Raw genomic sequence first — 27,739 nt, forward strand, 5'->3', positions numbered from 1 at the left:
AGAAAAAGAGTGGTCTTTGAAAGGCACCAAAAAGCTGCACATGAGCTACCTGGTCCCCTTTGCAGAATGATCTCCTGTGGAGCTGTTTTCTGGTGGACAGCTGGGTCTCCTGAGGACAGCCAGATCTTTTTTTTTTTTTTTTTTTTTGCGGGGGGGGGGGGGGGGGGAGGGGGTCTTTTTAGCTAAATAAGGAATGGGAAAATTGAGTGTGTGATCTGAGGAAAAGAAGTTTGAACGAGGTTTTGATTTCTTGGAATCTGCAGGAATTTCCCATAAGCCTGGGAGAAGTGTGTTTGCCTGGGGACTCCCCGCTCTGCTGTGTGAGATGGCTATGGAAAGATCTGGGAGATAAATCTGGGAGATAAGTATCTGGGGGAGCAGTACAGCTGCAGTAGAGATATTGCTGCAAGCAGAGACACCAACCAAAACTGCAAGCAGGGATTTGTTTTTCTTTCTGGTTTATGGTACCTACAGGCTCCGGACTTGATGTCAGGAAATTAGTCTTACTAATTTGAGGAAAATATGTAACTAATAGTTTGTAATTGTTTGAGAGCTGTTTACTACCAATCATGGTTTCGTTCCTGTTCTTGTTTGTTCTTATTTCATGGCTATACCCAAGAATAAAAGTACTTTGAAATCTGCTCTGTTCTTCGCAGTTCTGCATGCTTTCAGCTTTGGTATGCTTTGACTGGAAGCGAGAAGATAATAAAACAACAATAACAAAGTTTGGGGATTTTTGTTTTCTTCCCAGTCTTGAATTAACAGGAGTATCAACATCTGTGACCGCTGTAGCAGTAATTCTGACAGGACCCTGACAAAGTGCTTCAACAAGCAGGAGTGAGGTGACATTGATCCTGATTCTGCCTTGTTGGAGATTTGCCACTGGTGTAGTTGACCACACAGTTAGATCCCACATTTCCTCCTTTAAGTAATTCTGAACACTTGCATTCTCATAAAATACCAGTGAAGAGACATGGAGATCTTTCTCTGGGTTGTGGCCTACAATCTTCTCTGCAGAAGGAACACGCGGTTTCTTACTCTTGTTCTGACATAAACATTATTTAGCTTACAGACTGCTCCAGCCTGATTGGTGTCCCCTAAAATTTCATGGAATTTATGGAAAGGACACTGTATTTACTTTTTGGGCAGCTGATTTTACTGAATTGATTTTATACATCAGAGGGAAAAACACTAACTAGATTTTCTGGTGTAACTGAGTGAAAGAAGAGTGCTTGGGGGAACTGGTCAGGGCCAGAGAGCATGCACAATTATTTTTATGGGGGGTAAGTCCTAAATTAAGCAGTCAAGGACAGAGTAGCATAGATAAACCAAGGGGTTATTGAGTTCCTGCATCTTGGATGAAGCTGTCTTTCTTGGCCTTTCCCAGTGAGAGACAACACAGGCTCTAGTAGGCTTTTGCTTTGGTGATTGCATTTGTGAGGCAGAGTTCTGTACAGATTGTGGCCTGATTTATGTTTAAAATAGGTCACCAAGAACTGTGTCAGACTTCCCTGGCTGGGAGCAGTTCCCAGAGTGCCATGCCCTGGTCCTTTCTGACCTGGACTCGTATCCTCCATGGCCAGCAGTTGTCAAAGAATTAGAGCTTTAGAAGGAATGAATAACACCATTTCCCCCTTCTCTGTGACTGCAGAAAAGAATTAAATGGGCATATAATTATACCCAAGTCTTTTCCATATCTTTTTTGGGGGAAGGTGAGGGGTATGAGTGGGCAGGAATTACAAGATAAGCTAAATGTATGTAGTGTGTATATAACACAAGTATGTACTCATACTGAGGACAATGGCATTTTGTCTATTAAGTGCATGTTCTTGAGAAGTGTGCAGAATTATCATCTTTACATAAGGATACCTGTGGTGGATTACACCAAAGCAGCATCCTCAAAGATGTGTTATTAGGGTAGAGTTTGGTTTGGTCTGTAGTATATAGTATCCTCCTTTAAGAAGGCTTTTTTTATTGTTTTTCACTGAAAAACTGAAATTCCTCACGATTTTCACAATTAAATATGTTAGAACTTGGGGGAGGTAGGAAAAAGGAGGTGATTCAAACTGTTTTGCAAGAAATACTATTTTATTTCTATTAGTTCGGAATACTTAGCTGCTGCATCCATGATTGAGAGAGAAGGAAAGGAGACCTGGGTGTATGATCCTGCTCACAAAGAAGACTGAATATGGAAACAACCCTAATTCACTTCAGAAAGCATAATATGTCTAAAACTCTCTCCTCTAAAATTTCTTTCCCTTCATTGTGTAATAATGCTAACTCTGTCTTCTCTACAATTTGTCTGGATTTTAAATCAGATCAGTGTAATTAGCTAACTTTACTTATTAGCTTGAGCTGACTCTAGCTGTACAATGGTTGAATTGGTTGCCATTATATTTGTTTAACTGCTGTAAAGTAAGTTTCTAACAATAGGTTCCTACACTTAAATAGCACTGTCAAGCACTGGTGCCCTATCAATCATTCAGACCTTTCCCTCCTGCTGTCTGCTCTGATAGACAGTTCTGCTGATGGGGATGCTCTGGAAGAAGAGATCAGGAAGAAGGGATGATGGATAAAGACCATCTCCTGTCTTGAGAGGAAATCAGAAAAATCCTTTCTTTCACTATCAACAAGCTGCTTTGTCAAGGTGTCAGAAGATTAATTATGCTCATGCAAGGAGCGAGAACAACTTTTTCCTCTCTCTCGTTTTGGTGTAATAGGGTGGCATTCTTCTGAACCGTAACAGAAAAATGCAAAGAAAGAGGCTTAAGAGATTTCAGTGCTGTAACATCACTGTCCTGTAAGCATTTGTAAGGCTCTTAGGCGTACATCCACGATGCTGTGAGGTTCTGCCAGTAATTGATTGATCAAAGTATTTCTTTCAAGTGTAGCACTGACTTGATCCCATGGAACATTAGGTGCCAGCCACTGTTGAAGTCTGTCAGCATTGTGGGTGTTTTAGGTTTTATGAAGATTAAGCTTTCAGTGAAGAGATGTGGAAAACCTTTCCATAGCAGAATGATGAATGCTAAAGCATGCAACTGCGCATTAGTTTCCGAAGTTTATAAATCTTCAGGAACAGGGAAAATCTCCAATAAGTGCTTGTGGAGTATTTGTTTTTTATTGGAGCTGTGGACCTCTGTTTAATAATTTATTTTATCCATTGCCCTTTTACACGTTTTAAATAAACTAAGCGTAGACTATAATAAAAAATGAATGATCTCACATTTTGAATTAATCTTTTGTCAGATTAATAAAATGTGTTAATTTGAATTCTGAACTGAATAGGTTTAAGTAAAAAAAAAAAATCAGAGACTTGGAAAAAACACTCTTCAACATGTGAGGCTGTTTTGACTATGCCACTTGAAATGTTAAGCAAGTCTTTAAAAGAACTCTTTAAATGTTGCACAAACTATGTCAGTGAGAGGACTCCATCAGTTTGGCACGATCAGTGACTTAGTCCTGTGTTCAGATGGAGAGCGTTTTTTTGATCTGTTGATTTTATTTTTCTCTTGGAAGGGTTAAGTCTTGAACTAATAAAAGGGAATTGGAGATTTAAAGAGCCACATCACTTTTTTCGTTGTGCATCTCTGGAATAGTTTTTTCTGGTTTTGATGTTTGCCATAGTACACTATGAATATTGATGGTTGGTTTTTGGTTGATTGTTTTTTTGCCTTTCTAAATTTTTTTTTTATTTTTGGTGCAGCTTTCCTTCAAATTAATATCACTTTAAAATTGTTGACCTCTAGTATGCTATAGTTGAAGTAGTAACAAAACCAAACATTTTAAACATGGATGTGCGTGACCTTGAAATGCTGCTGATAAAAGCTAATGCTGTTAAATTGCATGCCAAATTAACCCTCATTTCCAAATGCTTTGTGTGTGCGTTTCCTGTAGGATAGGCTTTGATCCTACGAAGTAACACTTCTTTTACAATCAGTTATTTTTTAATGAAGGAAAATCAATGAACAAGTTTCAGTGCCTGATTTCAGTGGCAGTGAAATGACATTTTTTCTTTTGTGTCCCTCTGCCATTGTGCTTTGTCTACTGTATCGAATGCCTGACATGAATAATTGCCTCAGTGTGGAGGTAACACTTATTTTCAGCTTGAATCTTTATTTTTACATGTTGAAACCTCATTAAGGATTACAAGGTCATGTGAGAAAGGCACAGGAAACTGGATAATGGGATGGACAGGGAATAACTTTTTCAAGAAGCTTTTTTTTGAAAGTTTTACCGAGTCTCTTAGCATCAATAAAAATGTGGGTTTTGTATGGTTTGAGAGAAGAACATTGCTTGCCTCACACTTTCTTTTTTTCTTGAAACATCCAATTTCATATCATTTTCACAGGTATCCATTGTGGAGCACAAACTTTATTGTTTTAGTGTTTGTTTTAAATTCAGAAGTCACTTTGCAGGAGCATCTGCCTGCACAATCTGCTTTTTATTTGCATCTTCTGAGGAGTATGGAATTTGTATGGGATTTAACAGGACATAATGATGTGCCTTTCTGGCTTGGCGGGCCCGTGTGTAGCCTCGCGGTGTAAACTCCCACTGAAGTGGGGCAACAAGCATCCGCAGAGGTTGTTCGCGTAGCAGTACTGACTTTTGCTAGTTTTAATCTGCTGAAGACCTCACGTGTTTTCATTTTGAAATGAAAGCGTATCATCTTTTTATCCCCCGACAAGTGAACCGCCGTCTGCATAAATTCATTTGAAGGGGACATGATCTTCCTGTGTGAACTTTGGAGGGAAGCACTCACAGGCCATAAAGTGAATCACCCGTCTCCCCGGGCTCGAGCCGAAACCTCGGCCTGTCTCCCTGACATCTCCTCGAGGACGTTCAGCTGCCAGCTTGAGCTCGGCCCGATGAAAGCGTTTGGTGTCCATCCCTCCCTCACAGAGAGCCTTCCTCCCCGATGTCCCTGGTGTGGTGTGGTTTTATTTTTTCTTTTTGGGGGGAACACAGGTTTTCGCCTCTTACCGTCACTAGTTCAGGCTCTCGTTCGCTGGCCTGGCCAAATGGAGCCTAGCGCTTGCTCTGGGTGAAAATTGTTTTCTGAGCCCATCACCTTGATTGTGTTACCTTTTTTTTTTTTTTTGCATTCCTCTGCTGGCATTTTCTTGTCTTTATAACATCGAACCTAAGCTCTTTATCTTTTCTTTCAAGGCCCTCAAATCCCTGAGGGTTTTTTCTCTCCATTATCTGCCCCTTGTCTCTCCTTGTTATTGAGATGTCAGCCCTGGGACCCATTCAGTCCTCAGTGCCTAATGGGGCAGACACAGCCGACCTTGATCTAGGGCCTGGCCAGCTCTGGGCTTGGATTTTGGCATTATCCAGTGTAGTCCAGGGCCCTGTCCTCTGGGCATGGGGGGTGTCTGTGTTCCTCATGTGCCCCCATGTCTCATGTGGAAGCGTTGGGCAGGAGCTGACCTTGAGGTCTTTGCAGCATCTTTCCTGGTATGTGCACTGTGGGCTCCGAGGTAATACAAATAATTTTAAAAGTATCTTTTTTATGTACTTTGGTGTTGGATTCTGACGATTTTAGAGCCTCAGGGGTTGGGGAGGTGAGGAGAGTTAAGGCTGAATTTTCCCAAGGCTTCATTTTGCTCGTTTGTTTGCTTGGTGTGTGTTCCGTGAGCGCTTACAGAAGCGCCCTCCTTTCATTTTCTGTAGGTGAACCGATGTTACTTCAGCGTACGAAACCATGATGCACGACTCTCCCTGTGAGCCCATGTGGCTTTCAGCCCGTTTCTGAGGACCCTGATTTTTCCTCCAGGAAAATCTAGAGGCCAGGCTCTGAGCTGGTGCTGGATCGTGGGGGCTTTACGGCAGCATGAGTGGAAGCAAGGGGGAGGCCTTCCTTTCCTCTGCGGAGCAGATGCTGCTTCTGAGGGAACGGGCCGACGATGGCAGTGCTGAAATGGTGGCTGGAAGGGGTGTCTGGAGGGCACGTCCAGCTCCTGCCTTCAGGACCATCGCCAGTGCTTGTGTTAAAATGCTAGAGGAGGAGTTAATAGGGTTATGTCAGAGGAGGAGATAAAAGGGTGGTGGCTACAGCCGAAGGTACCGTTGTGTTATAACTGAAGGAACCTCAGGAAAATGCTAATAGGGAGAGGAAGAGTTGAAAGCTTTTACTGCTTTTCAGCAGTGTTTTTTTTCTGAGAATTTAAGAGAAAATGAATTCTGCTGAAGTGACCTCTTTTTCACCTCTTCCTGGCTTTTGAAAAGCCTGTGTTCCCTGAGCCGTCCACACAAACACTTACCCAAATAATGAAAAATCCAAGTGCACATGCTCCAAGGGACAGTTAAGCATCGCTATTATGTTAGAGGGCAGTAGTTCCTAAGGAAAATTGATTTTTTTTTTTTTCCATTTTAATAACTTTAAAATGTTCTCAGTCTGCAGAAGGAAAATGTATAACCCTAAATAACTAACTAGAAGCCTTTTGAAGCTAAGAACTTCAGTGCTACTCTCCTTTTGCATGTGTTTTCCTGTGACTAAGGGTTTTGTTGAAACCTAAAAAAAAATATTTAGAAAGGGATAAAGTATCTGATCTTGGTAAGTCCTATGCTTTTCTGTAGAAGTACAAGGCAATTGAAGATGCTGTTTTTTCTTTTGAAAATTAGGTCTCCAGCAGACAAAATGTGAGTCTCAAAAGAGAGTGTTCTGGAAAGGAAGTGAACTTGGAAAAAATGGGCAACTGAATAGGATTTATTTTTTTTTAACCTTCCTTTTAGCACAGAGTATTTTTGTTACACTTGCTGATCCAGTTGCTTTGATGTCATTGCAGAACAATTTTTTTCTTCCCATATTCATGGAGGAGTAATCTGCAACATCTTCTTGGTATCTGGCATTAGATAAGACACTCGCATCTCTGCCTTCCTAATGAGAGTATTTCCATACATTTTTTCTTACAGTTTTGGAAAAATAAGAACAAGTATTTTCCTGCTTTGGTAGATGAATGGCTGTGAGTGGATGGTACCTTCCAATAAAATCTGTGTTTCGCTGCTGTCCCTGTCGTGTCTTTTTGTATTTATCAGGGAGGAATCCCTGAACGCAGGCTTGTTTTCTGTGCAAACACTGGGAGAATGTGGGGACCGACAAGGTTGAGCTGACCCTACGTGCTGGCCTGTTCCCCGCCGCTGACTGACATGTTTCAAAGGTTAAACTAACTGCGGATGAAATGTAATCAGTAGTGCACTGGATCCTTTCCAGATCACACTGGAGGGGTGCAATAACCAGCACTGTTAGCTTTGGGAGAGCAAGAGAGACAGAGGTCATTACCTGTATGCGTCTGAGCATGAGGAACCCACTGCCTTTCCTGCTACCTCCCACGTATGTTTATTTAAATCTTATCTGGAATTGTTATCCTGCTGGCCCCTGGTTTTCCAAAAAGAAAAATGTCTGTTTATTTCTCATACACTGTAATTTTCATCTTTCTGTTGATTTCTCAGGGTTTCCCAAAGATCTCAAACCCTGTCATTAGTTGAGATCTGGATTGGTACTCAGGGAAGCAGAAAAAACTGCAAGAAAGAGTTGCTGCTTTCTCGGGTGGCGGCCAAAATAGGGTAGGGTAAACCAGACGATACTCTAAAGAAAGAGCTGTACTGCATCAGCAGAGAAAAGATGATCTTAGTATGATTTCCTTCTTTCTGTAGCTGGGAAACGAGCTGGTATGGTGGGAAACTGGCAAGGGACAGAGAGCAAGCATGGGACGAGGAGGTGGAACAGAAGCAATGAAGTAAAGATAGCATCTCTGAGAATTGATTTCCTGTTTCTTTCCATCCTCAGCCACGCATTTTCCCCAACTCCATCTCCCATTCATGCAATACTTTCAGTCCTTTGCATTCAGATCTGTGGCAGGAGTCTGCTCTCAGCATCAGCTAACAAGGCTTTCTGGAAGGCACCAGAAGCGTGCAGCATATGGTGGGGAAGTACTGCTTATTGACACGTTAGGGATTTCAGGGGTGACAGGCAGGGAAGGCAGTGTTTTTCTCCCTACTTAGCTTTTACACAACCTGTTTTCAGAAACTGCCTGTACAATAAGAATATAGTAAGTGGGGAACAAAACATTGTCTCGCTTTTGAATTCAGTGAAAAGGTTCCCACTCCACAAAGCATGTTGTTTTCCTTACAGACCTGTGTATGGGTATGGCCTTGAAAGCCAGTACGTATAGCAGCTACGGAGCCTTTTCCTGGGAAGGACGGGGGGTGCAGATGGGGGATGTCCGTTTCACAGCAAGTCAGACTTAATAGACCTGTAGAGAGGATTAGATTACTAAATGCCTTTGTATGTAGTCCTGATTGTTATGTCATAATTAACGGCTGGGAATATGAATGCCTTTTCTTTTCCAGGCTCTCTCTCTCTGGGTTTCTCAGTTGATGCCCTTTGCAGTGGTTTCTATAGAAGCCCGGACAAGAACCGAGGTGCGTACTGGTTTATAGGAAGGTAGGCTCTGTCATGAGGAGTTCAGTGTAAGTTGGTTATGATGTCAGAAGAAGAAAATGCTGTTATTCTCCTCATCCCACCTTTAGCAGACACTCTCAGGATCGTAATCACAAGCAGAGAGAGACCCTTATCACTGTTGCCATCCGCAGCTCCCCTCCTGTACTTCAGCAGTAGAATGATCTTTTCCTTATTTCTGAGTCTTCATGAGATCTCCTTTCTATTTCAGTGTGTGTGAGAGAGAACAAGATCTCTTAGTTTTCTTAGGAAATTATTCTTTTTTGAAAAGCCTTTTCTTTCCTAGACTGATTTTTCTTTCTCTCCTTGCCATACCACTGGAGATGCAGAAGAACTGAGCCTTTCCCAGTCCTGTGTCTTTCATCTAGACCTTTGTCTACACTAGATTTCTTTTTAATTGTTCAAAGAGCAATTTGTTTGATTTCTCCACCAACCTTAAAGTGAAGTGCTTCGATACGTATTTTCAGAAATGCGTCTAGACTTCTGGCATGCCAAGCAGTGACTGAATGAGACATAGTGTCTGTATGGATGGTTTCTACTGTACTAGGATAACTATTCTCATGTCTGGTATTTGTAGCCCAAACTTTTGCTCAAGTGTACCGCTTCAGGGAGCTTTGTGGATGTCTTCATTTGGAGAGCTTTTCAGCAAAAGCAGTGTTAATGTGGAAGACCTTGACTCAATGTAGACCTTGACTGCAGTCTTAGAGGATGTCGATCAGCATGGGTAGTGAAGATGGCCTGACCTGCTTATGGTTATCCTACCGGGTCTATAAGGGAACCGTCAATTTTGCAGTGTATGTGGGGGGCTTCCTTCCAGGGACCTTCTGCCAGCTCTGTTGAGTGACCTTAGAAACAAGAAACCGATTCCCTCCACCTCCCAGATGTTCAGTCAGCTGCCCAGAGCTGCGCTCGTGGCTGTCGCAGCTGAGGGGACGCTGGCGAGTCAGGTGCTTGCCCCTATGTAAAAATAACTAGAAGTCCTCAAAGAGATACAGACTTTTAACGTTAGCGTTTTTAGGAAGATCTGGCCATACCGTGTGGCCATGAGGAACAGCAGTTAAGCAGCAAGTCCTGACAGGGTTTCTGTTTTGCTTTTTGCTTTTTGGATTATCTTAGTGATGGGGGAACCCAGAGCAGCAAAACTTGAAGTAACCTTACTTAGAAAAACCCATTGTAACTCAAATATGGCGTCTGCTTGGATTAAATGTCTGAGCGTTTCTTCTAATATTCTGAGCTGATCGGCTTGCCCTTTTGCTTAGAGTACTCTGCCACTTTTGTCAGATACTTTAAAAAATCACTAATGGGGATCTGCCGCCTGTGACTGCCGGCCGAAGATCACGCTGTTGTCCCTCTGCAGTATAAAGGCTAACTGCACTGAAGTGGATCGTTTTGTACGGTTACTAGCAGCATCCATCTTCGGATTCAGACTGGCTGATGGCTGTAAATACAGACGCTTCGGGTGACTTGACAGAAAGTGTTTCTCTGAGTGATGATAGGCTGATTCTCGGAGTTTCAATTTATCTTTCCTTCTCCTCAGTATAAAGGTTTAAGATGAGCCCGGTGTATGACAGCATCTGGTGCTTCCCTCCATGTAGATTTATGTAGCATGTACATATGCATGTTATGGCCTCAAGTCATTTTTCTTTTTAAAATCTGCTTCCTTCTTGACAGTGTTCCTTACAACTATTGCTGCCTTTTCCTTTCTGTGAATTCACGACATCATGTTTATGCCCGAGTGCTATGCTAGGTAAGAAGTTACATTTAAAAGCACTATAATAGAAGAAAGGTTTCTGCTCTGTCAGTCTTCTGTCCCCGTACTGTCTTTGTCTCCCTGGTCATGTCTGCAGCAAACACACTAGGAGTGGTGTGATGATGTCCCAGAGCAGGACGGTTTGGGACCAGGGGAAAACCACTCTCGCACAACACCCATTCTGTACCATTGGATTACACTTGAGTTTGTCCCGATGTCAGTATGCTGGTACAGATGCCTTCAGAGAATGTCCTTATAGATGTCCTTATAACTAGATGTCTGTGTCTTCCCCCTTTCAGACATCTTTAATGGCTTTGTGCTTTTGCAAAGTCACCAGGTAGCAGGTATTTGCAATTTATTTCTTTTAATGGGGTGCCTTTCACTGAGCTTTTATAGCAGATCTCCTTGTTGATATGTACTGTAATTTGTATCTGGACACAGCCCTCATTTGGGCTTTGTGCTGTCCCTTTGCCAAGCTGTTTTTCAGGGCATTTTCTCTGGACTTCTCACTGAGAAGAATCAGTTAACTGTGGATGCGTATGCTTGTGAAATCCCATCCCTACCGAAGCTAACAGGTTTAGTTGCTGTATGTGTGCAAAAGCAGGGTAGGTAATTTCATTGTGTGAAAGCAAGGCTCAGTTCCTCACTGTGTGCCAGGTTTCTGCGCATCCTGCTGGCAACAGGAGATTCACAGATAGCAAGCCAAAATGTTCTGCGTGCAACAGCGTTCCCCTGAAATTTCTTCCAGCTCGTAGATACGTCATACCACAGAAGTTCACTCTCTAGGGAAGAAAGCAAAAGACCTATTTTTCTTTCAGGCATATAGAATGCTTTATTGTGTCCTGGATAAGACAAAATTGTGGCAAACTTCCCAATTTTAGCCTGGAAACTTTTCTCTATTGTCTGTCTGTTCTTAACGGGTTTCTACATCTCAATTTTGCAGTTTGGTTCTAGTGATGGAAAATATACCCAGACCTGCTTCAGAATAAAAATCCTTTGAATGCTCAGCTTCTGATAAGGAATGTAATTGAACTCTTTTCTTTCCTGTGTTGAGAGTGAGCAAGTGAGATACATATGTGTGCAGCATGGAAGGAGCCTGGAGGGAGAGGGAGCCTTCTCATATAGTGACACGACAATATTTGCAGTACGTACCTTCTCTGCAGGAGTTTTTTAAATACAGATAAAACTAACGAATTTTCTGTTCATCAAGCCTAACAAACATGGTAGTCTTTTAACTGAAATCAGTACAACAGATTTTAAAATCATTATTAGATGTCTAAAATGTCACAAAGATTCAGAGGCAAAGAGGCTCATTCATCTCTTAAATTATATTGCATTGAGGAATGCATTATTTCAGGAGCTTCTCTAAGTCTCCACACTGTCACAGCTTCATTGCTTCAAATGTCATTTCAAGTAGGAGTAGTTTTTATAACTACACAGTAAACCCAAGATGGCTTAATGGAAATGATTTCTTCATGTGTCAAAATGACCCCTTTGTTTCTCATTTTACTCTTTTGTTGCCTGCAGCTAATCTGCTTTTGGGTTATCAGATCCAAGCATCTTACAATGCTGACTCTAGCAGTGGTATTCAGCTGGAATGCCGCCTTTTGTTTACTGGTTTTACCAGGCCTCCAGTGCTTTCTTTGGTCATCTGGTGTCTCCACTAATGTGATTTGCACTCCCAGGCTCTGCAGGTAGTCATGGGCTTTTATAAGGGAATTAGACGGAGGCCTGCCACCCTCGTTGCTAATGAATCCACAGGGTATTTTTTGTTTATCTTTCGTTTCTATTTTCCAGCTTTTTTTTCCTTTATTTTTTTATTTATTTTTTATTTTTTTGAGAACACTGTGATCTGTGTTTTTGTTTGTTTGTTTGTTTGTTTGTTTTCTGGAGTTTTTCTCCCCTCTGCTCTCAGACTTCATTTTTTAATGTTGATTTACCTGGCTGTGGTGATGGTCATGTTGTAAGTGTTTTTTTTCTTTGCCTTTTCTTTTTCTTCAGTATTTACAAATAAATACAGAAAAAAAATGCACATACACTCAAAACTTCTTTATTACAATAAATAATACATAAAAGTTGTTACTGGTGTTGCTGAATGTCGTATGGAGGGACAAACCTCTGCCTTCCTTCAGGATTTTTTTTTCTATTAAAATAGCAGATGTTGGCGTATGTAGGGAAGTTGAAGAGTTTTACTTATTGTGCTGCAGCTGGAATTGTAAATTTTGCAAGCACGCCAGAAGTAGATGCAAGTTGAGAAACATCGTCAGTGCAGTCTTACCATTCTGAGCGAGTGAAGGACATAGTCAAGTAACTGTTGTATTACAGATGTTGCAGAAGCACACAGATCTCTAGTTATGCCAGAGATTTTTTTGAAATGTGAAATATATATATAAATACTGAGAATATATGCTCAAACATCTTGTATTTGTTTTCTAAAGTAGAAGAGAGCATCAGGCTGTGAGGAGTTAAGCTGGGGAGCATGTCAGATGCTGAGAAAGATGCGATTTGTTCTATATCCACAACCTCTTACTTAACTGTCCTTGCTGATTTGAGTGGGGACTAATAGAGTGATTAGGCTTTTTTCAGATTAGGCCTGCCATTTTGCTGTGGCCAGTATTTGGCTTGCACGAAAACAAGCACAATGTCAATGTTTTTCAAGCTTCCCAGTAGTCTAATTAAAGACTCGACTTACAGTGGCAGGATCTGCATGTTTTTATCTCTTTGTAAAATTGTTTTCATTTTCTTCTGTTATCTTAGAATGGAAGATACTGAAATCTGTGATAAAACCAAAACCTGAAAAGGATTTTGGAAATAAGCAGGCACTTTCCAGGCAAAAGTAGATAATATTGAATCTATTGTTATTTACCTCAGGAGCAAATCTATTTATCCAAGTCTGAAGAATTTAGGGTGATAAGAGTTGTCTCACTGATATGTGGCTTACAGGGTAGAGTCTTAAGAGTAGGAGAAAGCTTTAGAAAAGCTAAAATACACAGGCACGTTTCATTCCTTGCTCTGTGCTGTTCTGTGATGTTGATGATAGAATTCATCTGTGCTGTTGGAGGGGGGTGTACGTTTCATGTAAGTATATGTTTATATTTTTAACACATTCACTGAATATCAAAGTGTTAATTCCTGTTCAAAGAATTGCAGTAATTTTGAGTTGGTGCTTCTGCTTCAGGAAACGTGTAGAAATTCAGGTGCAGGGTTTTTAATAATGGCCATACAAAGCAAGAATATATCGACTGAGTTTTACTGGGCTGACAGCAGCACTGAAGGTCCTTGTGACCCAGAAGTTTGTGACCCATGAAATCTCCATTTTCCTTCTATTGGTAATGTATCTTGAAGTACAGGGGACTGAAAAACACATACTGTGTGACCTAACGCATTGATTCTGTACGAATGGAAAATTATTTTGGGCATATTGCTGAAAGTGCGTTTGATGCCACTAAATATAAGGGGTAGGATTAAATTATATTCTTAAGCAAATGTTCTGTCAGCGCAAATTCAGTAAGGCAGCAGCTGATATTTGCAGGCACGAAGGAGGTGCTCTATATTTTTATTTAAAATGATGATTTCACATGCTTGGCCATGTTGTTGGCTCAGCTTTGCGAGCTTGGATGCCAGTGAGCAGAAATCGAAGTTTTGCTTTATAAACGTACTTGCATCAGATTGAAGGAGATAAATGACAGGAGGGAATCGGGCAGCGTTATTTCTAAAAATGGTAAATATTCCAAGGCTCCTGAAAACGAGTCTACAGCACACATGCACGCAGGCAGGCAGATTTTACGGCTCTGTCCAGGGCACAGAAGGAAGATAAATCATGGCCATCCCCCTCTCATTTTTGAAATGGTTCAACCCCGGGGTTTAGCTGAAGGACTTAAGGAGTTTTTGAAGTGCAAATAGACTGGTGAAGGGTAAACCTTTTCAGAGTTTCATTTAGATGGATTTTTTTTTTCTATGTGGATTTCTGGCACCAGCTGAGATCTGGAAGGCCACAGGATTTTTTTGTTTTTGATCAATCAAGCAAACAGGACTTGCCATGGGGGTGTACATTCTCTGCATACATATTGATCCTATTGTGTTTAAAAGTAGTTAATTTAATCGGGGCTTTTTGAAACCTTCCTCGGTAAGACTTGCATTAATGGAGCTGTCATTTCAAGGTCATGTTTCAGTGTCAATAACTTAATAGTAATGGCAGAAGTTACCTGTAAGAGCAATAATCAGTTATTCCATGTTAAAATAGAACTGGTTTTACAAATGGACATTTAAAAATACTCACTTTCAATTGAACAATGCTGTTCCCATCTAATGAGAGAGATTTTCAAAGCGGTCTGCTGTTACTAAATACATCAACACAAGTCATTGCGTTATTATTCATCTCTGTTTGGATCCATAACCTTGGCCTGGTCCGTTGTGTAGGGAGTTTGACTCCAAGAACCCATTTTACGTCTTGTCTCTTCTGGCAAGATATTTGTAATGTCAGAGGTTTTATTCGGGGCTCTTTCTAGTAGTTTTGACCTTTTACCTCACTCTTTCTCTTGTTTAAAACCAGCAGCATGCAGAAGATGGATTGCATATTAACTATAAACACATCTTTCCACTGTGATAAATATTTGGAGATACAACATGTAAGGATTGTCCTATGATAAGATGTCTGTTTGAGTCTAGAGTATAGATTTTGTAAGGCAGGATATATTTTACTACTTTTGGTCCATATCTGATGCCAAGATCTCAAAGTATTTCAGGCTAAAGACTGAGATATTTTCAAGTTTTTTTCCTGCAAGGATGTTAACTGCAAACTCTGGTATTTGCGTCTTTGGTTCAGTCAGGTTGGAAGGAGCTTCGAAAACGTATCCCAGCCATAGTAAGACTCAAAGTACAATAGGGTTACTTGCCAAAACTGGATTCAGATACCAAAGCAGAAGGTGCCTGTAAATCTCCCAAACCTGTTTTTCTCCCTGCTTTCTTGGCAGCTGTGGCATGCCTTGAGCCCTGCCGCTGGTCAAGGGGTGCGAATCCAGAGCGATGTGGACTGACTGGGCAGGCTGGGAGGCGATGGAGAACAGTCTTATATAAAACTCTTTCAGTTGTGTCTCGGTACTGTCGTTTTCTACATTTAATTGTTTTCTCCAGCTGAATGGGACATTATCAAACATTTCAGTGCAAGATCACTTAGTGGCTCAGAAAGAGAGAGGAACGGCGAAGGTAGCATGAGGCTGGAGTTGGGATGCCTCCACAGAGGCAACATGGTTTTTCTTCAGGAAGGACCAAATGTGGCTGGTTGTTAGTTATTGTACATACATTGGATGTCCAGAAAGGTACTGCATGGCATTCTATGGGAAAATCACCTATATTAAAAGTTATGTATTTATACCTTACTTCTGTATCTACGGTCCGGTAGTTTGAGGCTGGCAATGCTATGAGAGCACAGCAGAAAAAAAGATTCCAGGTCAAGACAGAGACCTAAAATTGTACCTCACCACAAAGATAACACAGTGAGTTAAAAGGAAAGAGAGAGATGGTTTCTGGTATTGTTGATCCTATAAAACATACAACCTCATTTCTGCTAAATTAAAAGACAAACCATTATACCTTGTCTGGTATGAGCCACTTTGAGGAGGAAAGTGCTTCTGGCTTCGACTTTCTGATGTTATTTTTTATTTTTGCAGCTGGTGAGCAGACAGAGAAACTGAAGTTACTCACTATTAAGAAATATGGCTAAAGAAGTGCATATTGTGATTTCCCCCAGACTTTACATTAAACAGGAGATGTTTGCTTAATAGGCCCCCTATCTTGGTCCTCGTTTTACAACTCCAGCTTTTATGTCCATTAACCTCGCATGCTGTCAGTCTCATGTACTGTAATGATGGTTATTTCCTGTAGTGTTTGAAAACCGATCATGAGATGCTGTTTAAAGCTTTGCTGAGAGAGAGGGGATCTCTTCGCATCTCACTGCAGAGAAAGGATTCTCGGCATTTCTGGCATCACTTCTGCTGGTATGTCGCTGGGGATGTTAATATGAGCTTTTCTTTGTTAAGTAAGAGATTGGTAGCACAAGCCAGGACTGCTTCTCTCCCTGCAAGAAGTCCTGTTCCACTAACCGGATAAAGGATTCTGGGTGTATTTTGAAGCAGAGTTTTTTTCCATCGGTCTTATTAGGCATAGAGGGTAAGTCTTAGTTTTGAAACAGACATTGTTCTGTAGACTGGTGTGTGGGTTTTAGCTGGAAAATCTATCATTCTAATTAAAAGAAAAAATCTAAATTGTGTGTGCTCGAATGTCAAAACAGGGCAGAGCTGTTACTTGCAAATTACAATTTTATCGAGTAGCTGTGCCATTCAAATAATCTTATTCCTGTACCACTATTTGTTCATCATATGCATAAACTTGTACTGTGATTATGTATTCCTTTAGAATTTAACAGAGAAACAGCTGCTCTGTAGGATGTGTAGATTTTAAGAAAGTAATGTTTGTGTTTTCGTGAAAGACTTGCGAGCCACGTTACTGAAACTATTTTGAAGTGCCTTCTTCCTCCACTAAATTCTGTAGGAATTTTGAGACAGCTTTTGTGTGAAATATTTCCACTCTGTCTGCGCCTCTTGATTTTTATCACATGTAGATTTTACAAAATCCTTCCATGGGGCGCTAGGAGGAAAAAAAAAAAAAAAAAAAAGTAAAAAGGCTGTCAACAGCACTAACTACAGCTGCAACAAAACGAATACTCTTTTTGGCCTTTGATTGTGTCAGATTCCTTTTCTTTGCAATTGTTTTTCTTTTTTTCACTTGGGAGAGGTTTATGGTGCTGTGTCCATCAGGACAACCCCGTCTTAGGGTTGAAGTTGTATTTCTCTCCGAGTTCCTAGAGGTGATGTTATCTTTTGTTCGCTCAGCAGTATGGTCATTCCTAAGAGCATCTGTCACTTGAGGCATTGTAAGATGGATGAGTCTCGAGTGAACTGCTGGTTGAAGCAAATGGTGAAAATAAGAAAAGCCGAGGGGGCTGGGGTTTTCAGAGGGGACAGACAACAAGGAAGCACTGTTAGAAATCAAAAGTAAGCCAGGCAATAGTGGAAGAAAGAGCCAAGATGGATCACACGTTACCATATCCCACGAGTCTTGGAAACCAAGGCAGGGGCTGATATATTCCGAAGAGATCTTCTGTGTCTTGATGAAAATGCCATTGGTTCACCTCCTGCTTGCAAATAAGGGAGGACCGGAAGGATATGATCTGAAAATCAGAGGAAGAAATTGTATTTTTGTTACATTGTGCTGTAAGGCTAAGAGAAATCAATACTGCCAATAACCAGAAGAAGGGTTGCCGATGCGTTGTATTCCTTAAATAGCGTGTGAGAATCTTTCGGTACTGAAGGGGTACATGACAGCAGGAAATCAAAGTTGTTCATATCTGTAGGCTTGCTTTTGGAAAAAGGGGAAACTTAAAATTCTTAGTTTGTATTTCAAAGACCACTTAGAGTTTTAAAAACGGGGAAGATCCAGCACAGTATCTCCGACGCAGCTGGGCTAATTGACTTAGACATTTTAATGGAAAGAAAATGATGGAAAAACCCCACACCTCAAGCCCCAAGAAAACTGCCCCCCAAGCACTAACAGGCAAGGCCAGCCCCCCAAAACGAGCAACGGTCTGTGTTTGCGAAAGCAGCCAGCCGCGAACAAAAGGCGCAGCCCAGTGTGTGTCAAGGTTTGGGAAGGGTCCAGGAGGATCTCGGCTTGAAAAATTATTTTGTCACACTATTGGCATTGGTCCATAAGGGGAAGCACTGGCTGAAAGGCGAAGAAATTAAGATGATTAGAAGCTTTAAAGCGTCACAAATGGTAGAGTATCTCTCTTCTCAATGGATGTAAATAATAGATGAAAGACTAAGGGTGACAACAAAGGATCAGGGCGTTTAAGAGAATGTGTGCAGCCTGAATAGAGGTCCGTGGCCTAGGGCCAAAGGTCCTAGCTTTGAGTGTAATTAGAAGAAAATACAAAAATGTCATTACTAGCAGGTGAAATGTTCAGCACGTGTCCGAAAAATAGCAATTTCAGACCCAGGAGCTGCTGGAATTGGATTACTGACGTTCTGTGATCATTAAAGTCTTTGCAGAGCCCTACAGTTTGGTCAGGAGCCGTGCACGTTAACCTTGTTGGCCATCTGTGATAGATTTGCTGCTGGCGTGGCGGGGATGCGTAGTGCGGGGGTAACATCGGTGGTCCCTGGGAATAGAGTTGTTCAAATGTCATACCCCGGAATACAGCAATCCTGAACAAAACCCTTTTCCTGGTAAGAGGTAAGGGTTAGAGTTGCTGTCTTATATAGGTTGATTTTTAAAAATAGGAGGAGGGGGAAGAAGCCTAAAGCCATATTGCTTTTGATCTTAAAACCTGAATTATAGACTTATATCTAAAAGAGTTGCATTTGTTCTGGTTTTGACAACTGGTCCAAAGCTGTGGCACCAGCTTTAAGCCTAAAATCCCATTTGTGAGCAGTAGGGCAAATTCCTTTAAATCTTTTGGCTAAATATTGTCCATTTCTATTAAGAAACCAAACCAGCTTGTATGCCTAAGAATGACTTGTCAGAGTTCAGCCAGTAATAACTTAATTTAAAGCTTTTCCTGATGTTAATTACTGTCCTATACAGCCCTCACTGTTTTAGGAGGAACTGCTCTGCCTGCTACTTGCAACAACCCTGTTGTCATTCTTCTGGGTATTTCAGGTGCCTTCTCTTTTATGAACTACAATTTCTGTTAGAAATGAAATTCCTTCATGGGATGTCAAAAAGGAGAGCAGCCAGCAAAATGTGATTTCATTTTGAACATCGATCTCTAGTTTGGAGTAGATAGCTGCTCTCCCATTTACTTTGCTTCTTTTTAAACAAAGAGTAGAATTATTGTTTCTACATTATCGTTTATTTTTGTTGTTTCTGTTACAGTTTCTCATATTGATGTGGTAAGTTTCTAATATGTTGTACAGCAACCAACATCAGAAATGTACAGATACCATAATAAGCTTGTACTTTTCCTCTGGTATAATACAGGAAAGAAACAATGCAGCTTCAAACAAGTATTCTTATAAACAAAAACACATTTTTAATGCAGTCAGCTTGCACACAGGAATTAAAATAGGAACTTCAGATAAATGCATTAGGGACCTGGATGATCTGACAACCCACCCACTCCACGGCCTTCCCTTCCCCACCCTAGTTCAGTTTTTGCCCAGACCGGGTGTAGATCAGCAGGTTTTGTTGGCTCGTTATAAAATATATGCTGGAACAACTCATTCTAATTTTTTTTTTCTCCTTTCTTATTTTTCAGGTGGTCAGGAGTTATAAACAGCTTCACAGCAAGGCTTCACAAACTCTTAGCTGCATCCTTTAATCATGACTACATTTCAGATAGGCTAAAAGGAATCCAAGAAGGTACAGTATTTGCCTTTCCTAACAGAGAATATGTGGTGTATTTGTTTAACATCTACGCTTTCAAATGCATTGACTACATTTTAAGAATGGTGTGGACTGTAAATAACTATTTTATTTTACTTTGATCGTGTACATACTTTAAGTTCTTCAAAGAAGGCTGATATATGCTTCCATTTTTTCTTATATATCCACAGTGAGCTCAACTTTGTTATTTAATGGCAGTTCTTTTGAAGCTGTAATGATTTTCTTCTGGTATTTTACTTAGAGGCACTGCAAATACCTAAGCTACTCGCTAAATGTATGTTTTATGCACTTGGAGGGTGGACGTTTGTTTGTTTGTCCTCTCAAAGGGTTTAAAACAAATGGGAAGAAGAATGCAGATCTTTGTAACGATCAGGATAGATTTGTGCTTCCAACTGAGATTCTCACAAGCGTGTTTTCTGACTTCTTAAAGGGGGAGGCTTGTCTTAGTACACAATATTGGGCTTGCATAGTTTCTCGTTGCATTTAAATAGCCAGTGTACCCAGAAGGCTGAAGATGCTTTATGACCTCTTGTATCCCTGGGGCAAGGGCAGCGTGGAGGCCCAGCAGAGCGAGGGGGTCATTGCCACCGCCCAGGCCCCGAGTGGCCCTTGCGGGGTCCCAAAACCTGGCTGCGGGAAGGTTTTCCGTGGCAACATCTGGACCGTGGTAGAAGTCTGTAAGAGGGGGGAACCTCCAGCATTTTGCTTCCCCGGGTGCCAGGAGGAAGCAGCCTTCGCCCCGTTGGTGGGGGGGAGGCAGATCCCGTGGCCCTGAAGTTAGGCCTAAACAATTGCGGAGGTCAAAGGACAGCTGAGTGCGGTCAATGAGACACCCTGGGGTGTATTTTGTTACTTAGTAAAAGGAGCAGCATCCTAAAACCTTAAAGGATTCTCTTGAAAATCTGTGTTGTGAAAAGGTTTTATGAGTCTGATGGCAAAAAGTGCTGATTTAGCTAAGGAATGCTTTCTTTTGTCTAAATGAAAGGCTAATCCTTACCAAATGTTGGCAGCTATTATAGTGCAGTCAATGCAGGTCTGAAAGGACAGTTAGAGTAGAAGTGTACTTCGGTATCCCAAATGTTTATCATTTTAAAGGTTCTGTAACTGAAAAGATTTCTGAACTTTCACCTTTTGATCCTAAAATTTGATCAAAAAGTAAAAAGTAAACCCCATCACTTAGAAATTAAAAGGCTTTGCTCCTTAGGGAGCTGCGCCAGCCATCACCCTGTATCTCCCCAGAGATTTGCTTTAGATCATCAGGATTCAGCCTAGTTTAAATTATAACTTTTTAATCTGATAACACGTATTAATTGGTTGAAAATATATTTTTGGCTGGTCTTGAGCAATATTTGCTGCTCGTGTTGTAACGCTCACAAAAATGTTTAGCTTTTGAGTAATTCATTCCTATAATTTGTTCGGCACTATCTTCCTTTAAAGTGACAGATTATTAACACTTACCATTTGTCCTAGAAACAGATAAGAAATCAATGTCAGAGCCAAGACCTTGTAAATAACGAGAAGGGAAATGTAATAATGGCTGTCTTCACAAGAAAGGTGGTGGGGGAAGGACAGTGCATGTGGCAGAAAAGGTTCAGTGCTTTTTGTTTTCCTTTGGAAAGGGGGGTGGCTGCAGGACACAACCCAGGGTCTCCGACTCTTTGGCCCTACTGTCTTACACAAACAGTCATTGTCAAATTAGGAAGAAAAAGGTACGTGGGAGCCAGCGTTTTTATAGTTACAAATGTGGTGGTTCATTGCAAACTTTTAAAAAGTGCCATAAGAAGAGTGAAAAAGAAGAAACTGCATAATTTTCAAAGGGGGGAGGAAACAATGAGCAAAGAACTTAACAAACAGTTTTTTTTCTTTTCTTTTTGGAAAGAAACTTGCTTGCAAGTTAGGGCTCTCCAAAGAGCTTAATTTTTAAACTCTTTTAAAGTACTATCTACAGATGCTTAGCATTGATTTATGTCAAGGTTAAGGCACCTTTAAACAAATAAAGTTGTGAATGGATAAACCGACTAAAATACAAATCGCCTATTAAACACAGATGATATTTGTAGAGCATTCAGGTTGCCACAAAACTGACACATGTCTTGAAATTCTCCTGATAACCCCTTCTAAACTCATCAGGAAATGATAGCATGTGTGTTTGAGGGGTACACAAGGGAGCGGACTGATAGGATAGAGATGGAAGGTCAGGCCTTAACTTTGACTTTCTAGGCTTCAGCTTAATTCTTTTGCAATAAGGCAATAGCAGATGAAGGAAGAATTAAGGTGATTTATTTATCAATGAGATTGGGCTGGCTTTTGCCATAGGAACTCAATAAGATGTCTGTTTACAGCTTTATCCCTGTAAATATGAATATCCTATTTTAAATCTATATCTATATGGAATTAAGGGGTATATAAAATCAGCTATGTGATTAAGCCACTTAGAAAAATATGTATTTGAGCTGGAATATTTAATGTTGTTTATTTTGTTTATATAAAATTATATAATTTGTTAATAACAGATTGTTTATAATAATCATTTTAATTTTGTTTATTTTGTTGGAGTAATTTATTTACTCAAAATATGTAAAATGGAATTACATGTGTTATTAAGATTTTTTTCTCATCTACTAGAGAAAATTGTTCTGTATCTCTGAAATCTTTATCAGTGTCATTTTTTTTCCCAAGCGGATTTTAGCCCAGAATGAGAATATTGCACGTAATGTTTTTCTGTGACTGCTGCCACAGCAGAACATAAATACTAGGAGAGCTATTTTCATCATACTGAATGTCAGTATTCACTGGAAGTTTTATATGAGTGCTTTCAAGAGTGCATAGAACCAGTGAATTTTTTGTATTACTGACTCACTAAACCTTAATAGCAGCTTTCGGAATCAAAATTGCCTCTGCTAGCATGTTTATGTTGCAGATAAATTAAGCCCAGTTTGTAAACATCCTTAAGACTTTTCCTTTTGGGAGAAAAACAAGTAGAGAAGCACATCCGATGTCTCAAATAAATAATGTACTTCATTATCTTTTTTTCTTCTTCCAAGACATAAAGTCCCCATACACAGTATGTCAGAGCAAGTAATGAATTGCATCTCAGAACAAATACAAGCATTAAAATTTTGAAATTTTCTATTAATTGCTAATAATATGTAATTTTGAATTTTTACATCTTTTAGGTAAAGGCCAAGGTTTTTCTTTGTCAGATCTAAATGGCATTATGTGAATTCCCAGAAATGGGTATTTTTCCCACAAATACCTATTGGGATTCCGAAGCATCTAGTTAAGAGTAGCTTGAATGTCAAAGTTTTTCTTTTTAGATATACCCCCTAGATGTGATGTTAATGTTTTGTTCTGTTGATTGCCTGTTTGTGGAAAATTTCATCTTAACTGAAAGCTTGGATGTTGCAGAAGGCCTAGCAGTGATGTGCATCTTTGATCTCAAACAGGGGCTGCCTCTGGTAATTTCAGAGATTCTTGACAGAGCTTTGTTTATTTTACAGAAGAATTTGTGGTATTCTGGGGAGGGGAGAAAGTAGTCAGCTTTGACACATGATAAACACATGTTGCAGAAAAGGAAAAGGAAGAACTCTACAAAGCACTCCACACTTTGAAGTTCATTTCCACTAAAATTCTGTGAGAAATTAATTGTGATTTTTTTTTTAATTGAAACTCTATGAGCAATATAAACAAGGCTCAGCAGTGGCACCACAAAAAAAAAAGTCCATGCAATATTTAACTCAAGATTGTGGGTTTAAGCTGATTGCTATGGTTTTGACCTACGCAAGGTTTTCCTGTTTGTTTAGTGCTTTGCTTTTTGCATAGAAGTGGCCATGAAAGCAGCTTTATTATTTGTCTCTGCATCACTGACTAAAAGTGGCTGCAGAAGAATGCTGTCAGCTACGCCGCTGCATCTGCAGACTGCATGGGAGTTTCAGAAACTATTTGCTTGTTCCATTTTAAAATGTATTCAGAGATCAGATGAGCAGAAATATGATCATTTTGACCTATTTGAAAACAATGTTTTTGGAAGAGTTGCACAGGAACGTGCTCCGAGTAGACTCAACAGATATTCTGACCCAGCCTCCCTGCAAAAGAAGAGGGACTTGTTTCCACCTTTGTTGGTTCATTTTTAGGGATGATCATTTCCAAACCTCATAAAAACAAGAACTCTTTTTTAGACTTACCTTGTTTTCAGTCAGGGCTTTAGGGAGGAAGAGAGTCATTTTTTGAGAGGGGTGAGAAATGAGCAACCCACCTAGCCACCTTTTATCCAAATGTTTTAGTGAAGGCAGTTTGATTTCTCAAGACATACTTTATCCTTGATTTAATTTTACTTTTTAGTCTAGAAATCTGTGTTATGGATTAATTTAATAACATGATGAGAGAGGGAGAGGAGCAAAACTTTATGGTGCTTTTGGCACTGCTTTTGGCAGGAGTACGCATTTTGCAGATGAAGAAGTGGGAAAGGCAGCGTGTGAGGTTCTTGCCTCCACGGTGTCCTCATTTGTACCGTCTCACAGACATGCCCTGGCTGCAGAGCTCGTCTGGTTTTCGAGGTGGTAGCCCCAGCAGGAGAGTGGCCCTGAAATGCCTCTCAGGTTTGCATATTTGAGGAATTGCCACATGACGATCCCAGCTCTGGGGGTAAAAAAGGGTTGCTTACAGCAAAAGAAAGGACAGTTTACAAAGTTCTGCTACGGAGCTTCATTTTTAGTCTTTTACAGCTGTCACAAACCAGAACAGGCATCAGATAACATGAAGGTTGGAAAAAAAAACTACTCAGTAGATATTCCTGAAGAATTGGGTCATCTCTGTTTGGAAAGTTTAAAGAACCAATGTAATCTGTATTACCATTATGCCTCAGAAAGATGTTTTTAATAGCGTCAGTTAGTACATGATGTTGGAATTAAGAATTATTGGAATAAGTAGTATCTCTGCAAGATGTATAGTAATTATTTTCTGTTGCTTGGAAGTAAAAATTTCTGTCTCCCTTATTTAGTAGTTAGCACATGAGTGAAAACGGAAAAAAAAAGTGTTGGGAGAAAATGCTTTTACTGCAGTTGTAGCTGACTAGGTTGATTTTTAGTAAAGATTTTAATGCTTGTACTGTGTAATCTGATGTTGAGAGTTGGGATGTGTCAGAATAGATAATGTTTTAGCTTCTATTTTCTGTATGTTTGTAGTGAATTTTTATGCCTTTTTTTTTTCCTTTGTAAAAAAGATGGAGAGCAACTTTTTGCTCAGGCAGACAATGGCAGGACAGGGGGGAATGGTTTTAAACTAAAAGAGGGGAGATTTAGATTAGAGGGTTGGAGGAAACTCTTCACTCAGAGGGTGGTGAGGCCCTGGCACAGGCTGCCCAGAGAAGCTGTGGATGCCCCATCCCTGGAGGTGTTCAAGGCCAGGCTGGATGGGGCTTTGGGCAGCCTGGTCTGGTGGGAGGTGTCCCTGCCCATGGCAGGGGGGTTGGAACGAGGTGATCCTGAGGTCCCTTCCAACCCAAACCACTCTGTGATTCTATGATTTTCTATCAAACAGCATCATCTCAGCGTCTTTAAAATGTCAATCAATGTGTGTGTGCATCAGTTCTTAGGTAAATGCCAGCTTATGCGTACAACAAGTAAATAGCATGACCCATCATGTTTAAAACTTAGTTTTTTTGCAGCATAGGCACCTAAGGATTTACAGTAATTTACATCCATAGTTTGCTAAGCTATAGTGCGAAGTAATTTACATACATAGTTTGCTAAGCTATAGTGCAAAGCCATACTGAAAATAATAAAACAACAGTGTGTGCAGGAAAAAAAAAAATGGTGATTTTTGTTAGTCCAGTGGTGTTGAGTTGATCACAAACTTTACTGATAAGGCATTCAAGATGTTTGGGGTTGTAGGTGAAGTGCTCAGCTTCTACACAATCAGGCCACAGAAGCTTAATAGACCATCAGCACTTTAATTTTTACTAGCAGTGCAAATTGAGATGAGTTCTCCATTTTATATCACTCTACGTCTCCCTTGAAACACTGGTAACTTTCACTTTCTCAGGATAGAAGCAACCCCTCAGGGAAAAAATACATAATTCACGAAAGTAAACAATTTTAGGGATAGTTATCAACATTAAAATTGTTGACAGACATGGATTTGTATTTCTTTCTTACTTGGAAAGATACAAGACTGTTCATAGAGTTTCTAAGTCACAGAAATTTTTAAAAATCCTTTTTTTTTATTAATGTGGTGTTATTTATGTTCCACTGAAGTAAACATATATCTACCTTAAAACCACAGCTTTAAATTAGTTAACTGATGTGACTGAGCCTTTTACCTTACAGATTAATGTAAACTGCATAAACACATACCATATCTGTCTGTAGTGTTTCTAATTAATTTGTTTTAATTAGCAGTCACTAAATATGTTTGTTAGCTAGCAGCTTACAGTAAGATCTGTGTATTACTGATAGAATATGTTTTGTCTGTGAATGCCTGTATATCCGTACGTATGAAAACTATATATATAAAACAACAACAAAATTTCAATGTAATCCTTTTAGGTTTGGAAACAGGTGCACGTTTGGGATCAGAAAAACATTTCAGTTTTGCTACATTCAGTTACAGTAATTTCAATAGTTATTACATTAATTACTTAGGTACTACATTATTTTTATCTGCTATGGTGTTAGCAGTGATAGCCAAAAGGATTAAAACCTGTAACTTTCCTAATCATGCTAAGACATTAAGTTGTTGGGAGAGTAAATCAAAATTCATATCTGCAACTAATTGCAAAATCAAAATTACACAGCAAAAGCATGCATTGATCCTAGAGTTGAAACTAAGCATCATTACTGATTTAGTTATATTGCAGTGGCATTAATAATGTGGTTAATAGTCCTGTTGATTTAGGGGGGGAGAGACCATAAAGGGTGAAAGCTATGTATGACTGCACATGCTTTAAGGAGGCAGGATGAGGTTTTCAAAAGTACTCCTTGGTGGTTTACTTGTGCTGCCTCTGCAATCAGTGCGTGAGCATACAAGTGTGAGCACATGCTTCTCTTAAAGCGAGGAAGTCTTTTAACATTACCGAAAATTCAAAATGAAAAGCTAGATTTTTAGGGCGATAACATTTTAATTTTTTTTGGAAGCTTTTCTGCTGAAAGAAATGAGAAAATGTACTTCATCTGTTGAAGGTAGAATTACATAGAATTGTTCTATTCCCTGTGTACATGGTGGAAGTAGCATAAAAGGATTTGTTCCAGCTTCCACAGATGAATTTTAAAAACCCAAGAAAACCTTCACAGTAATTTCTTTGCTAATATCATAACGTCATTTAAAAGGACTCTAAAAAGCCTTGCAGTCAGAATGGGTTAAATCAACATAATTAACTTTTGAAAGCTTCTGTGTATCATGAAGGACTTAGACCTGTTCACATAAGGTTCATGCTCTACTATTTCATCTTCTCATTCACGGTTATATGCTACTAAACTTTACTTTTTTACTACAGGTAACTTACATTTTATTAACTCTTCCACTCTTTTATAGCCCTTACGGTCAAATTTGTTGTCATCTTCCTGCGCTTGTCCTGTATTGCAAAACTTTCCATGAAACACCAATGGGGAAAGACTAAAAAGAATCATTTTTAAAAACTGTAAGCACAAACTGCAGTTTATTTATGGTTTCTAATTAGATTCCTTTTTCCACAGTAGGAAGGCAGAGGAGGAATAACTGGGGAAATGTATTTGTGAAAGCTTTTGTTTGTTTGGTTTTTGTTGAGGGAGTTGCGAACAGCTGTGTGGATGAGAGTGTGAAGGAGACAGTAAATGTCCATGGGCGCATGCAAGTGGCGACAGGACATACAGTGCTTATTTGTAGCCGAGCGTTTGCTTGCAGAAGACATTCTTAGCACATGAAGCCTGTCTGTGCATTTACAGCAGCTGTCCTAAGGGGTTCCTTGATTCGGAGCAGCCTGCCAAACGGTGTCAGTTTCAAGTTTTGCTCCATTAATATTCCAATCTGTTTATAATACTTTCAGTAGTTTTCCTGTATTCAGGTATATATTTCCTTAAATGCTTCTAACATAGTGTTGTTTATTC

The 27,739-nt window shown here is 40.0% G+C and overlaps 1 protein-coding gene across 16 annotated transcripts in view; it reads left to right on the forward strand.

The window, feature by feature from the left end:
• Window positions 1–27,739, forward strand: part of GREB1L (GREB1 like retinoic acid receptor coactivator) — a 138,306-nt gene that overhangs the window by 38,830 nt on the left and 71,737 nt on the right. For all 16 annotated transcript variants that reach the window (XM_066992838.1, XM_066992834.1, XM_066992836.1 and 13 more), the window contains one exon: window positions 19,531–19,634. The gene's annotated coding sequence lies outside the window, so the exon portion shown is untranslated. The remainder of the gene's footprint in view (window positions 1–19,530; window positions 19,635–27,739) is intronic.

Source organism: Anser cygnoides, chromosome 2, assembly GCF_040182565.1.
Source record: "Anser cygnoides isolate HZ-2024a breed goose chromosome 2, Taihu_goose_T2T_genome, whole genome shotgun sequence".
Taxonomy (NCBI): Eukaryota; Metazoa; Chordata; class Aves; order Anseriformes; family Anatidae; genus Anser; species Anser cygnoides.